This window comes from Dromaius novaehollandiae, chromosome 25 (genome assembly GCF_036370855.1).
Source record: "Dromaius novaehollandiae isolate bDroNov1 chromosome 25, bDroNov1.hap1, whole genome shotgun sequence".
In the NCBI taxonomy this organism is placed as follows: domain Eukaryota; kingdom Metazoa; phylum Chordata; class Aves; order Casuariiformes; family Dromaiidae; genus Dromaius; species Dromaius novaehollandiae.
The window spans coordinates 9,262,173-9,274,563 of NC_088122.1; the positions used below are offsets into that span (position 1 = coordinate 9,262,173).

General features: G+C 38.6%; 1 pseudogene; it reads left to right on the forward strand.

The window, feature by feature from the left end:
* LOC135323595 (gamma-2-syntrophin-like) overlaps nt 1-12,391 on the forward strand; it is an 89,098-nt pseudogene that overhangs the window by 15,319 nt on the left and 61,388 nt on the right.

Below are 12,391 nucleotides of genomic sequence, written 5' to 3' on the forward strand. Positions count from 1 at the left end.
GCATAAGAAGGATATGGAGCTACTGGAACAAGTCCAGCAAAGGGCTACAAAGATGATTAAGAGACTAGAGCATCTCTCATATGAGGAAAGGCTGAGAGAGGTGGGACTATTCAGCCTGGGAAAGAGAGGGCTGAGGGGGGATCTTATCAGTGTGTATAAATAGCTGATGGGAGGGTGTAAAGAGGATGGGGCTAGACTCTTTTCACTGCTGCCCAGTGATGGGACAAGAGACAACAGGCACAAACTGAAACACAGGCAGTTCCATCTGAACGTAAGGAAAACCTTTTTTATTGTGAGGGAGACAGAGCACTGGCACAGGTTGCCCAGAGAGGTGGAGTCTCTATCCTTGGAGATACACAAAAGCCATCTGGGCAGGGTCCTGGGCAATGTGCTCTAGGTGATTTTGCTTGAGCAGGGGGGTTGGGCTAGATGATCTCCAGAGGTCCCTTCCGAACTCAACTATACCGTGATTCTGTGATAGCGGTGAGGCTGTCACAGCTCCGTGTCCCTAAATTCATCCAATAGCAAGGCTGAGCATACATTCCCAGTAGGCGCCCACACAAACACATGTATACAACATATATATACATATACACATGACTGGCCACACAGATTAACACGGACAGACACACTCAGCACTCACATAGACACAAGCAGTACCCATGTCCTCATCTTGGTCCCCTCTCTGGCTGATCAGGAGGCAGGTCTGTAGTGGGGCACATATATACAAATGCATGATGTGGATCCCTCCTGTAGCTGGGCTTCGACATTCAGTTTGTCCAGTCACTGCCCCTAGATCCCCAGTTTCCCAGTTGCTGGCTCATGGACATATGAGTCTCTGAGGCCCATAGCCACACTCCAGTTGCTGATGCAGATCCCCTTATGATCACGAACGCACACTCAGAGACACAATCCAGAACCTGGGTTTAAAGACACACAGTCCATCTAGAAGTGTATCCTGGTATTATTTGAGTTCCTCCATCTGCCATTGTGTCTCTGCACCTTTGTGCGTGTGCAGAGGAGCTTTTTATCACAGAGCCTAACACTTCAAACCGTGGATAAGATAATGCAAATGTGGGTGCAAAACTGCTGTAGGTAAATCAACACTCCACATTTGAAGTAGGAATTTTCACCTTACAAAAACCATCATTCTATTTTAAAGGGCCTGCTTCAGGGCCTGCAGCTAGCTAGCACTATTTGGAATCTAGCCCTTGTTACTGTTGTTCAAGGAAGAGCTGCTTGAAACAGGAAGACTATTTTAACTGTGGTGTTGTATGCATATACATCATCTGTCCTTCTGTGGTTACAAGGAATGTCGCTGATGCAATTTCAATCAAAATCCTGATAGCATAAACATGTAGAATACCAGTCTATTCTTGGGCATGTCAGTGATGTTGGGATTCAAAGATCAGACGAAATTTCCATAGCAAGCAAACCTGCTGTCTTGCTTTTGGCTACAGCCAGAGTACAGGTGTCATGAAAACAAGATAGAATTTTCATAGAGACAGGGAATTCAGACTGAAGTTGGAACTCAGTCTCTAATCTGGTAATATATACATCTACATGAAGAGTTCATTTACATTGGAACACTCTCAGTTTGGGTGTGAAGTCCTACTTTGCCAGTCTCCACACTATTTTTTGATGTGGGCTATGTCCTAAGTGTTCTTTCTGAGAAAGCCCAGGTATGGAGGGTGTAGAGTGCTAGGCTGGTGCACACATTTTGTTAATGCAGTACAGCTGTTCCACTATGGATTTTCTGAACACCACGGGCTCATCATTCTGGTTCAATTACAGTCCTCACGAGAGGTCATGCATGGGTTTGCAGCCTGTTGTTCTTCCTCACAATCTCATATGTCTTTCGGTATACATATATCACCCTCATCTGAACAACAAAGAAAAAGTTCTTTCTCCTGGACTGTCTTGTTTCTGTTGCTGCACCAATGTTGTGCTGCAAGGAGGACCATCAGGCATTGCATAACAGTATAGGAGGGTGAAGGGAAAAAGGAACAAGAGAGCTGTAGTGCATATGTGTGATGGGTAGTAGGGGGGTTGCTACTCCACTCTCTTTGGCAAATTTTCCTGTCAGTAGCATAGTGCTATTTTAAACACGCTGTCACAGACTATCAAGAAACACAACAGAGAAGCAATGCTTAACTGAAAGAAACTGAGAGAGACATGTTGGATACAAAATGCTAATTTGGGGCGTTTATCGGACCTGCCTCTCTTACAGCAAGCATGAAGAAATCTTTGGCAAGCATTATACTATCCTACCCACTCCAGTGCATGATCCCGTGCCTGGAGTCCTATACTACAGGCTCAACAAAAGGACTCTTTCAATATGATCAGGCAGCTGAGCAACTGAAGAAATGATCCTCCTTTTGAACTAGACATGGACATCAGCACAGAGCTCACCTGCTTGTCTCTGGGATGGTCTGTGCAGCCATCCAGTATAGGCTGAAACCAAACTCAATGAATACAAGTACTCATTTTAGTGGTGATTGGGAAGAAACTAAAGTCTCATGGAAAATAGATTGCTTTAGGGGTACACACTGACATTATAGAGATGAGCAGAAGTGGGACAAAGCACCCAATGTTGGGAAGAAATTTCAGAAGCCTGTGCACAAAGGGGAATTCCAGTCATGAAGCATCAGTGACACGTATAACAGGCTAATTAACAATTATACTAAGCAATAAAGTACATCCCAACTCACACTGCTTGCAAGATTGAAGTGTATACATGCATAACTGAAGTATCTTGGCCTTTCCTGGCATCCCAGAAGACTCAGGCATATAGTCCCCTACCTCCAAGCATTCAATCAGACTAGCTGCTGCATTGGCAGTTTTAGTACTGTGGTGTTTTCCTTTTGAATGCAATCATATTGTCTCTTCCCATTAACCGGTGTTATTACTGTAATATTTCTTGTAAGTACATCCTCATGAATAACATTTGCCTCCCCTGATTATTTTTCAGAGTTCTTCCTTCCCTACACTATCTCATGCAGTGGGCTAGCAAAGGCACAAGATGTCACAACAGGGAAATACCTGCCTACAGTTCTCAACACTTTTGTCTGGTTGCTTCCCCATTTCATGGGTAATGAACAATAATATAGGATTTGGCATGGGCTTAGGCAAGGGTATTGACTAACTGGCACTTAAGAATGAGACAAGGACTGCTTGTTTCTTCATTTGGGGTAGGTCCTACCCAATGGTGGTATGCCAGTATTGGTAGAGATCTCTGTCTCTTTCACAGCTGCCTGGAACTTCTGGACCATACTAGAGTGTTCTGATTGTCCATAATAGCATGGTGTCAGCAAATATTCTTTGGCACAGGAATTTGATCAGCAATATTGTTAAAATATCAGAGGATACTTGGCATAGCTTGGCCCAAACCAAATATTTCTTTCTGAAACAACTACCAGGCCTGGATCAGAAGTTAACATGGGCCAGCCACCCTGTTTTGGAGGTGAAGAGAAATACATATGGCCAGACAATGCTAGTTGGTTTCAGTGCCAAAGAACAGGCACTGACACTATTTTCCTTACTAGTTTAGCTGTGCCCGCTGAATTCACTTTATGCATCCACATATAAAGTTGCAAACTTTGTGCTGTAAGTAGCACTGGGTGTTTGGCAGATTGGGTCTGGCTACCAATATATTGTGTACCTCTAAACAGAAGTAGAGATTGATGAATTTGCTGTCTTTGCCTCTACAGAAACAGCTGCCTCACCTTCTCATGGGTTGCCTCCAAACTCTCACCGTGAATCCTCCAACAGCAGACTGCTTATGCTGTTGAGATCATGTTCCTCGAGCACAGATAGATGAGGAAAGATCCCTCATCTATCATGCCCCAGCATAATTTTGTAGGACTGGAAGGTGCGAGGGTGCTAACAGTGCTATCTTCAGGGGGAACAGCGGTAGCAGCTGGACCTACTCCAGCAGAAACCATCAGGAAGAGCTAGTCCAGCCTGTGAAATGATTCACAGAAGATAAAGCAGTAGCTGAATCAGTAAGTCTTTGGTCTGAGACCCCAAATGCTCTTCCATATGGCTCCAGCCTTGGGGGAGGAGTGAAGGGAACAGGACTAGGTGCTTCTAGATGCTAGGGCTGATGGTAGCACAATCTACCCCTCCCTGGATCCACAATAGTTGGTTTGTAGGGATGTAGCCATGGCACCTACTAATATAAATTAGGACAAGAAGACCTTGATTCTTGTGGGAAGAGGGTTGGGTTTTTTCCTCCTTAATAAAATTAAGAAGATATGGGAAAGTAGGACAGTTAATTTTCTCTTGTTGACTGGGTGCCCTTTTTTTGGTTTTGAATTTGGAAATAAAATGCTGGTAAGAACTGAAGCTATGTCTTTTGCCTTTCCATGGATTCCAGGAGCTCCTGATCTGTTAGCTTCTCCAAGATGTACAACTATGTGCCCTGGTGGTCACCCTATGCTGAGGCAGGGCACCAGGGTTCAGAATCTTCTGCAGGATAATAAATTAGGCCAACTAAGGAGTGGTGGGCTGTGGAGGGAAACCTCTACCAGACAGGTTTTGCGATGTTGAAGGGGAAACTTGATTTGTAGCATCAATAACTGTCTGCTCATTGGGTTGCCTTGCTCCATGACTACGATGATTCCTCATCCCATAGCCTGTGGTTTGCTCTAAGGTCACTGTGGGCGAGCCAGAGGACAGATCTGTGTTCCTGAAACAAAAAGGAGGGATTTCCCTTTTTGGGACTGGGTCAGGAAGTTGTTAGTGGATTAGTTATTGGAATTCTTTACTGTAGATGGTACTGAGTTCATTACCCATTCCAGAGTTGAATAGAGCATTAAGGGCCTTGTAGGGCCCTCTTAGATAGGGTTCACTGCTAGGGTTCACTGATAAGATTCATTAGAGCATTTTATTGTTAATCAGACTCTCTTAAGAAATTTCTCTTTCTGATAGTTAGGCAAAATTACCAGAATATTCTGAAGTTGCAAGGCTTGTAGTGTAATTAAAAATTACTAGAAGATTTTCTTTCAGTTTTATTTTGTGGTTTGACTGGAATGGTCTTCTTTCAGTTTTGTCTATTGGAGGTTGTCTATAACATAATTAGCAAGTCAGATATATGAGATTTGTTAATACAAGAGATCCCCAGTATAATACAGCAATTTTGATGATAAGACAAACTGTAGTATTATAAAGAATAAAACCTTGCTGACTACATGGTTCTGCTAGCCTGTTTTACTTGTTTTGTTGTTGTTGTTGTTGTTTTTTGCTTAGATGTTTAGTGTAATTCACGGACTGAAATAAACAGCTGTCTGTTGATGGCACTCTGGTGACCTTCTAGGTCTAGAAAGTTTCAGATTTTTAAACTTAAAAATATAATCCAGGTCATATTAAAATAAAAAGTAGAGTGCCTAACTTTTTAAGTTGAAAAATCTCAGTGATTCAATCAGAAAGAATAGAAATGAAAAAGATTTATTAACAACTCCCACCTGTACAACTGCAAATGAGTTCTTGCTTTCAGATTTAGTTTCATCTAACTCAGTGATTTCCTGAGTTACCACTAACTTCACAAAGTCCCCTGTGACCCTTTCCCTCACCTCTGAGTTCTGGTTCTCTGCCTCCTGGTACCCTCAGGTGTGTCCCGGTTTCTTTTCATGAACTGCAAACTCCTATATTGTTGCTAGATCTCTTTCTCTGACTCCTTCTCACCTTGCAGGCCAAGTTTCTTTCTCTGAGTATACTCAGCTGTTGCTCAAGCAAAGATCAATCTTCTCCTCAACCAGAGAATCCTTCCTAACCCAGCTTTCTTAAAAGAATAAAAAATGGCACAACTGAGAATAAACACATTAAACAGATACAGGCTGTCATGCCCTGCATTCACGTTTCTCATAGGTTGGATGTCTAACTGCAATTTGGATGGGGTAAGATGAGAGCTAGGTAATGAAAGGATGCTGAAAACCTCCAGCGTACCAAATACATAGTATCTGGCATGAGTATCCATCAGGATATTGTACGGTAGTGATGGAAAGGGGAGTTACCTACAGAACATGTTTTATTTTACATATATACTTTGTTTAGATAGTCTTTCTTGAAATACTGTTCCAGAGTTAGACTGGTACCTACCCTGTTAGATTTGGAGTCTCATCTACTTGGGCAAAGACTATAGTAGCAGATAGTGGAAGTTTTACTTCATGTTAGTATATTGTGTGTTGTGTATTTGCTGCCTTTTTGGGTTTTGTTTTGTTCTGAGAGCAGGGAAAAAAGACTACTTGTTTGCTTTTGGGCTGCCATGCAGGGAGGCAGGTGGAGCTGCTTGGGAGATCAGAGAACAGCACCTTCCATGAAAGCATTTGAGCATACACAGCGGCAGTTTCTAAAATGCTGAATGCGGCCATGAGTGAATAGTCCATGAGTATGTGAGGCACAATAAGCAGGGAGCATACTAAAAGACTTGTGAACTTGATTGTAAGTCAAGTCTGGGAAGTGACAGAGACTGAGAGAGGCTATGTAGAGTTTGTTGTGACACAGAAAATGACAGACAACTGCTGAACTGGAAAGCAAATCTGTAAGGACACTGTAGTAGGAGGGAAATTTGTCATTTCACCTTTTATTCTAGGTTTTACCATGCAGCAGATGTCAGTTTTCTCCATTTAAAAAAATAATTTATTGTAATGTAATGTTTTGTATTCTAGTAAAACGTGGATTTAGAGATTTGGAAGTCTCTTTGGAATTCATGTATTTGATATGTTCAGTTAACAGAAGAGATGGGATAGTTCCATTTTAAGAATCTGACTGACTCATGGACTTATTATGTGGTCCCCAAATAGCAGACTCTTCAGTGGAGAATTTAATGGCAACTATTTTATTTAAATGTTTTTATAAAGAATGTAGAAATTATTTCCAGCAAGTTATAATCATCTGTCAGTCCAAACATAGATTTTTGTGTTCGCATACGTGAAACTATCCATAAAACGTTATAGTTAGTTACTGCAGTTGGTGTTTGGGTTAGATATGTATATAAGCAAACTGTGTCTATGCTATCTAAATATCTAAATGCTTTATAAAATAAATGTGAAAGATTAATTAAATGAACAACAATCAGCCAGCTTCCATGGCCATCAGAAATATAAAGACATTATAAATGCCTCTTGCTGATATCATTTAAAGGCATACAGAAATGACTGCAAATGAAAACCTGCTGAAACTTCCGAACTCAGGGTATTGCTTTGAGACCTCAGCACTGAACTGACAGAGATTTGTTATGGAGAAAATGAGCTTTTGCTGAACTAACTTCCATTTTGCTAAATCCTTCAGATATGTGGAATATAAACCTAGGAAAATATATGGCCAAGAATGACTTTTTGACTTTCTTGATGTTAGACTTGAAAAACCTATTAATGTGAAATGATTTACAGGCAATTTCAGGTGACTTCTTCAGACAGAAAAAAGAGTTTTCGGTGATGATGAATATAATGCTGTGAAATTGATTTTATGTACTTTATTGATAAGATCAAGTCCTGTCTGACAGTAATTGTATGAAGTGCCTTATTGGAGCTATATGTTAAGATTATACATTTAAGAAAATTGTACAATGATGTGACTTTGTGCTGGTTCCATTATAAAAATAGGTTATTACATACAGATGCATTAAGCTAACCTGGAGTCACATTAACCATTAAAGCAGGATCGTGATGCATAGCTATTAAAGAAAGAGTTATCTCAGAGATAATTTTTGAGACTATAATGGTGCAATATTAACATTGCAAAATGACTCCTTGCTTTTAATCTTGCAGTTTCAAAAAGTACCTCATACTTGGCACTTGTAGCAGAAAGATATATCCATTAATAAAGTGTGTGTATGTGTACAGTTAGTGCTTGCCTGAGAGGTTCTTATTAGCTTTGTCTATAAATACAGTCCACAGTTATACTGTAGGGTGAGAGTTTCAATAGTAAATAAGAAATGTATTCATTAAATTAATGGGATTTGTGTAACTAAATTACTTACTTGGTTTTAAATATATCATTCTCAGTGCAAAAAAGGCTTAGTGCTGCTAACAGTTAAGCATATTAGAAGTTCCTCTGAGCCCAGTCTCTATATAATGATGTCCAGCTGCTTTTATGTTTTTAGACATATGAAGTGTAGCATATGGTCAGACACATTTTATTGGCTGTCATTCTAAATGCAAGCAGTACTCTTTTGGTTTGGTGTTTTATTTTGAAAGTTCTCATTGTGTTTTCCTTTCTCAGCTGAATTAGCTATTGTCTGCTGAAAAAATATATATGTATAGTATAATGTAATATAATGTGTTAACATAAACAGTTTTCTTTCATGATCTGATTTCAGGTTCCCCTGGACCATCTAGTGATCACAGCAGTGGAGCTTCATCACCTCTCTTTGACAGTGGTTTACATTTAAATGGAAACTCGACTAACACGGTAAGCAAATTAGTAATAAAAACATGATGTAAGCTGTGTAAGTTCGCTTTCCATTCTGAGCTTCAGAATGTTAACATAGGACTATACTAAGGATTTGCATTTATTTATTTAATTTAAGGGCATAAAAGATTCTGAAGATTCTGAATTCACAAAGTAACCAACATGGGCTCTTGAATTACTAGGTTCTTATTCGGAAAAGCTGGAAAGAGTGACCACAGTAAGACTGGGTCACTGTATTGGGGGATATGAGTACATGTTAACTTTTGACATATTTTATTGAATTTAATACAGCTAAAGATGCTGACTTACACATGGAATTCTGAAAAGAATGTAAATTGGATTACTGAAACAAACATTCATAACAGGAAAGAAAGCGAGAAAAAGGGAAAGAAATGAAATGAGAAAGCAGACTTAGGGAAAAAAATCGGTTCTTTATTATGGAAGATAACAGTTCTTTTCTCATCAGCAAACAGCTATGATTGAAGCATACGTAATATCATGAGGGTTTTTTTTTTCCCTTTTTGAAGTAAAAAGACCATCTGGCAAAGCCAAAGATAGGTTGTCTTAGTAGGTGGACATGTTGCTATCTTTTTAAAATTAAGATGGAAGATGGAAATAGCAGCTGTACAAGGAGAGACCTTCATGGTGACAACTCCTTTAGCTCCTAACTAATTGCAACTGTGGTCTTTTCACTTCGATACTACATTTTACAGAAAGTATATCCAGAGAATGGACTGCAGGCTGCTGCTTCTATTTTTCCTTTTTTTTTTTTTTTTGACTCAGCAAAAGATATCAGTGTCTGCTCCCTGCCGTAGACTTCTCCCACAACTTTGCACTTTTCTGAGCATTGTCTCTCTAAGCTAGTCCTTAAGGCTGGTTTTCGTCTGATCGAAATTCTGAGATCATCTATGCTGTGATACCTGTAACTTAGGGCCCAGGGTCCAAACTGAGTCTAGGTTCAGAAAGTTTCATGCTTATTTGTTTGCAGTTAATTATTTCCTTTCGGTTGTGTTATTGTCTTACCAAAGAACCCCAGTCAGTCATCAGGGTCCATCACTCTGCAGTGCCTGAAGAATGCCTGTGTACCAGGTGCTCTGCAAGTAATCCATTTTGCAAAGAGCATATGTTATAAGAAGAGGGCTATGGTCAGAGGATTGCATGTGATTGCATTAGCATGTTTTAGTAAATTAATGCCTTTTAAGTACCAACATGAGTGTTCCATAATAACTTACAAAAATTATTATGACTGTACTTTGGGAATTACACATTTTGAATTCTACACATTATAAAAGTATAAATAAGTGGCTGGAGATGCTTAAATTTGTAAAAGATTAATTTAGAGTTGCAGTTTACAAGGTAGCACACAAAAGACTGAGTAAGCTTGAAATACAGGCAGAAAAACAGAAAGCAAAGAAAGGAGAATACTTAGGAACGAATTTGTTTTTATACAGAACTTACTCTCTTTTTCTGAAGTTTGACATAAACTCACATGGGAAGCTATGCCTAAGCACCAGACACTATGGCCTAGAAGTGAAATAAAGCAAAAGAGTCTATATTTTATCTAGCCAACTACTGTGGATACAGGAAGGGGTAGCTTGTGCTACCATCAGCTCTAGCATCTAGAAGCACCTAGTCCTTAGTGCTAAAGGAGGAGCTGGCCTCAAGGCCGGTGATTACAGGTCATGTACCTTCATGATTCTAACTACAAAACAATGGGGAAAATACAATATGGATATTTTTCTTGCTGTCCAGATGCCCTAGATTTCCAGGCCGGCCCACTCAAGAGAAAGAAAAAGTCTGAAATAACTTTTAATAAAGACATACAATGAAGGTACAATAAAAATACCATTGAATTATTATTATTCAGTAGGATAGTTGCCAGGCACATGGGGAGAATGTGGTCATTTTTCATTTGTTTGAAAATCCAGCTTCCTCGAGATAAGGTAAATGGTCTAAAAGTGGTATTCTGATAAGTGAACTGAGACCAAAGTAGACCATGATTTTCTGTGTGTTCATGTAATTTAAGAATGCTAATTAAATTTTTATAAAGTGTATGATGACTTTGGTTGGTTAGATGAAACTAAATAAGCATTTAGGATTTTCTAAATTGCTTTAAAATCTTTTTTCCTTAGTTACTTTGTTTCATCTATTAAATTAAAATGTTTTGCATTAAGAAAGACATTGTCTACTTCATCACCTGCTACAGCTTATAAAAAATTAAAAATACAAATGCCCAGCTGATGGGACCTGTAAGATGCTAAATGTTTAATTTGCTATGCAAGATCCTGTTTTCAGAGAGAGATAAAGGTATGGCTCAGTCAAGCCCGTAAAAGGCAAAAAAGGAAAAGGCTCCAAGAAAGGGGATGGACAACCCCATACAGAGAGTAAAAGCTATGCTGACGGATACTTTTAGTAAGTGATCGGGCTATTGAGTTGAGATCCAGTTGCTGCCCTACATCTAAAAGCTTCAATGGTTTTATTTTTTGATTGCTTATATGGCATCTTCCAATTCAGTATAAACACACTATTTATCATTCTGAAGTTTTATTTTATTCTCCATTTTTACCATCCTGTAGCTCACTTTGGAGAAGTTTCAAGATTTCAGATCAATACTTTTTCTATTAGAATGGTTTAGCATGTGATGCCAGTAGACTCAGCCATTCCTTGATCTGAAAGTCCATGATTTTCTCACTGAGAATGAAAGCATTATAGGTATAGATCTTGAAGCTTTAAATTGACTTTCAATTTACACTGCATCATTTAGTAATGTATGTGTATAAAATGTAACAAATACAAAGAATAGTTCCCTTACTTAGAAGGACAGTGCTGGTTCCTGTCATGAAAGTAGTCATCAATATCTGCTGAACAGAAAAGAAAAGTGTTACAATAGATGAGCATAGCTAGGTACACTTAAATATTTTGGACTGCTGCTGGGCTGTGGACCTATATGAAATGAGATAAATACACTGCAAATAAGTGCACTCCTTTTACTTCATGAATAAATTTGAAATGGCTGTCTCTTTTCTGCATACAGGGAAAAATAATCTTGAATTTTCTGTTCTGATTACACCTTTCAGGAATAGTAGCAGTAGAAAAATAGGCTGGAAAATGACAATTAATTAATGCCTTCTTACTCTACTAATATAGAATTGTATATGAAATTATTTTGATATTGAGTAAGAAAATTGTTTAGTTTAGATTTAGTTGTTCAAAAACACTGTATGTCTCTAATTCGGATTAGAGTTGATTGGGACTTTCACTCTGACATTATTGAAATGAGTAAATTGTATCTTTAAAAGTCTTATCTTTTAGTTGCATTGATCCCCATAATCAATTCTGTTAATTCTTTCACCAGACATACTTCTTCTGGTGTTGAAACTGATGGTTGTTTGTCATTTCTTCTGCACAGAAATTAAACACTTTTTAATTTACCATTGAAGTTTAATTCAAATATGTTTTATGATTTTTTTTTAAACTTAGAGCCTTAGCAACGTCTGGTGAATGGAAATACGGAATTGCAAAGGTCTTACTAGCTGCTAAATAAGTAAACACTGAGCAATATTTATTATTTTATGATATCTAATACTAGTAGAAAAAATTCAGTTAAAACTCTGAAAATTGATCCAATGTTCACATACTGTCCAAGAGGAAGGTTTAAATTTTTTAAGTAGGACTGGCCTTCTTCTGTTCCCATTGGAAAAGAAATCAGACCAAGAAAGGTCAGATGAAAGGTTCTGGCTTTGTGTAGTCTTTGTTGAGACTTCTAGCCATAAGCATAACAAAAAAGTGCAGCAGTGAAACTACGGAACTAAAATGCCAAGCGGAAAACAATAACTTGAGTTGCATTTTGTAGCTATTCTGGTTTCATTTATTATTTCTACAAATTTTTCCCATAAACAGCTCTTTCTTGTTGTGAATAAGTTGTTTTCATATTTCTTACAATTTTATTTCATTTTACTTTTCATCAGTAGCACAAAGG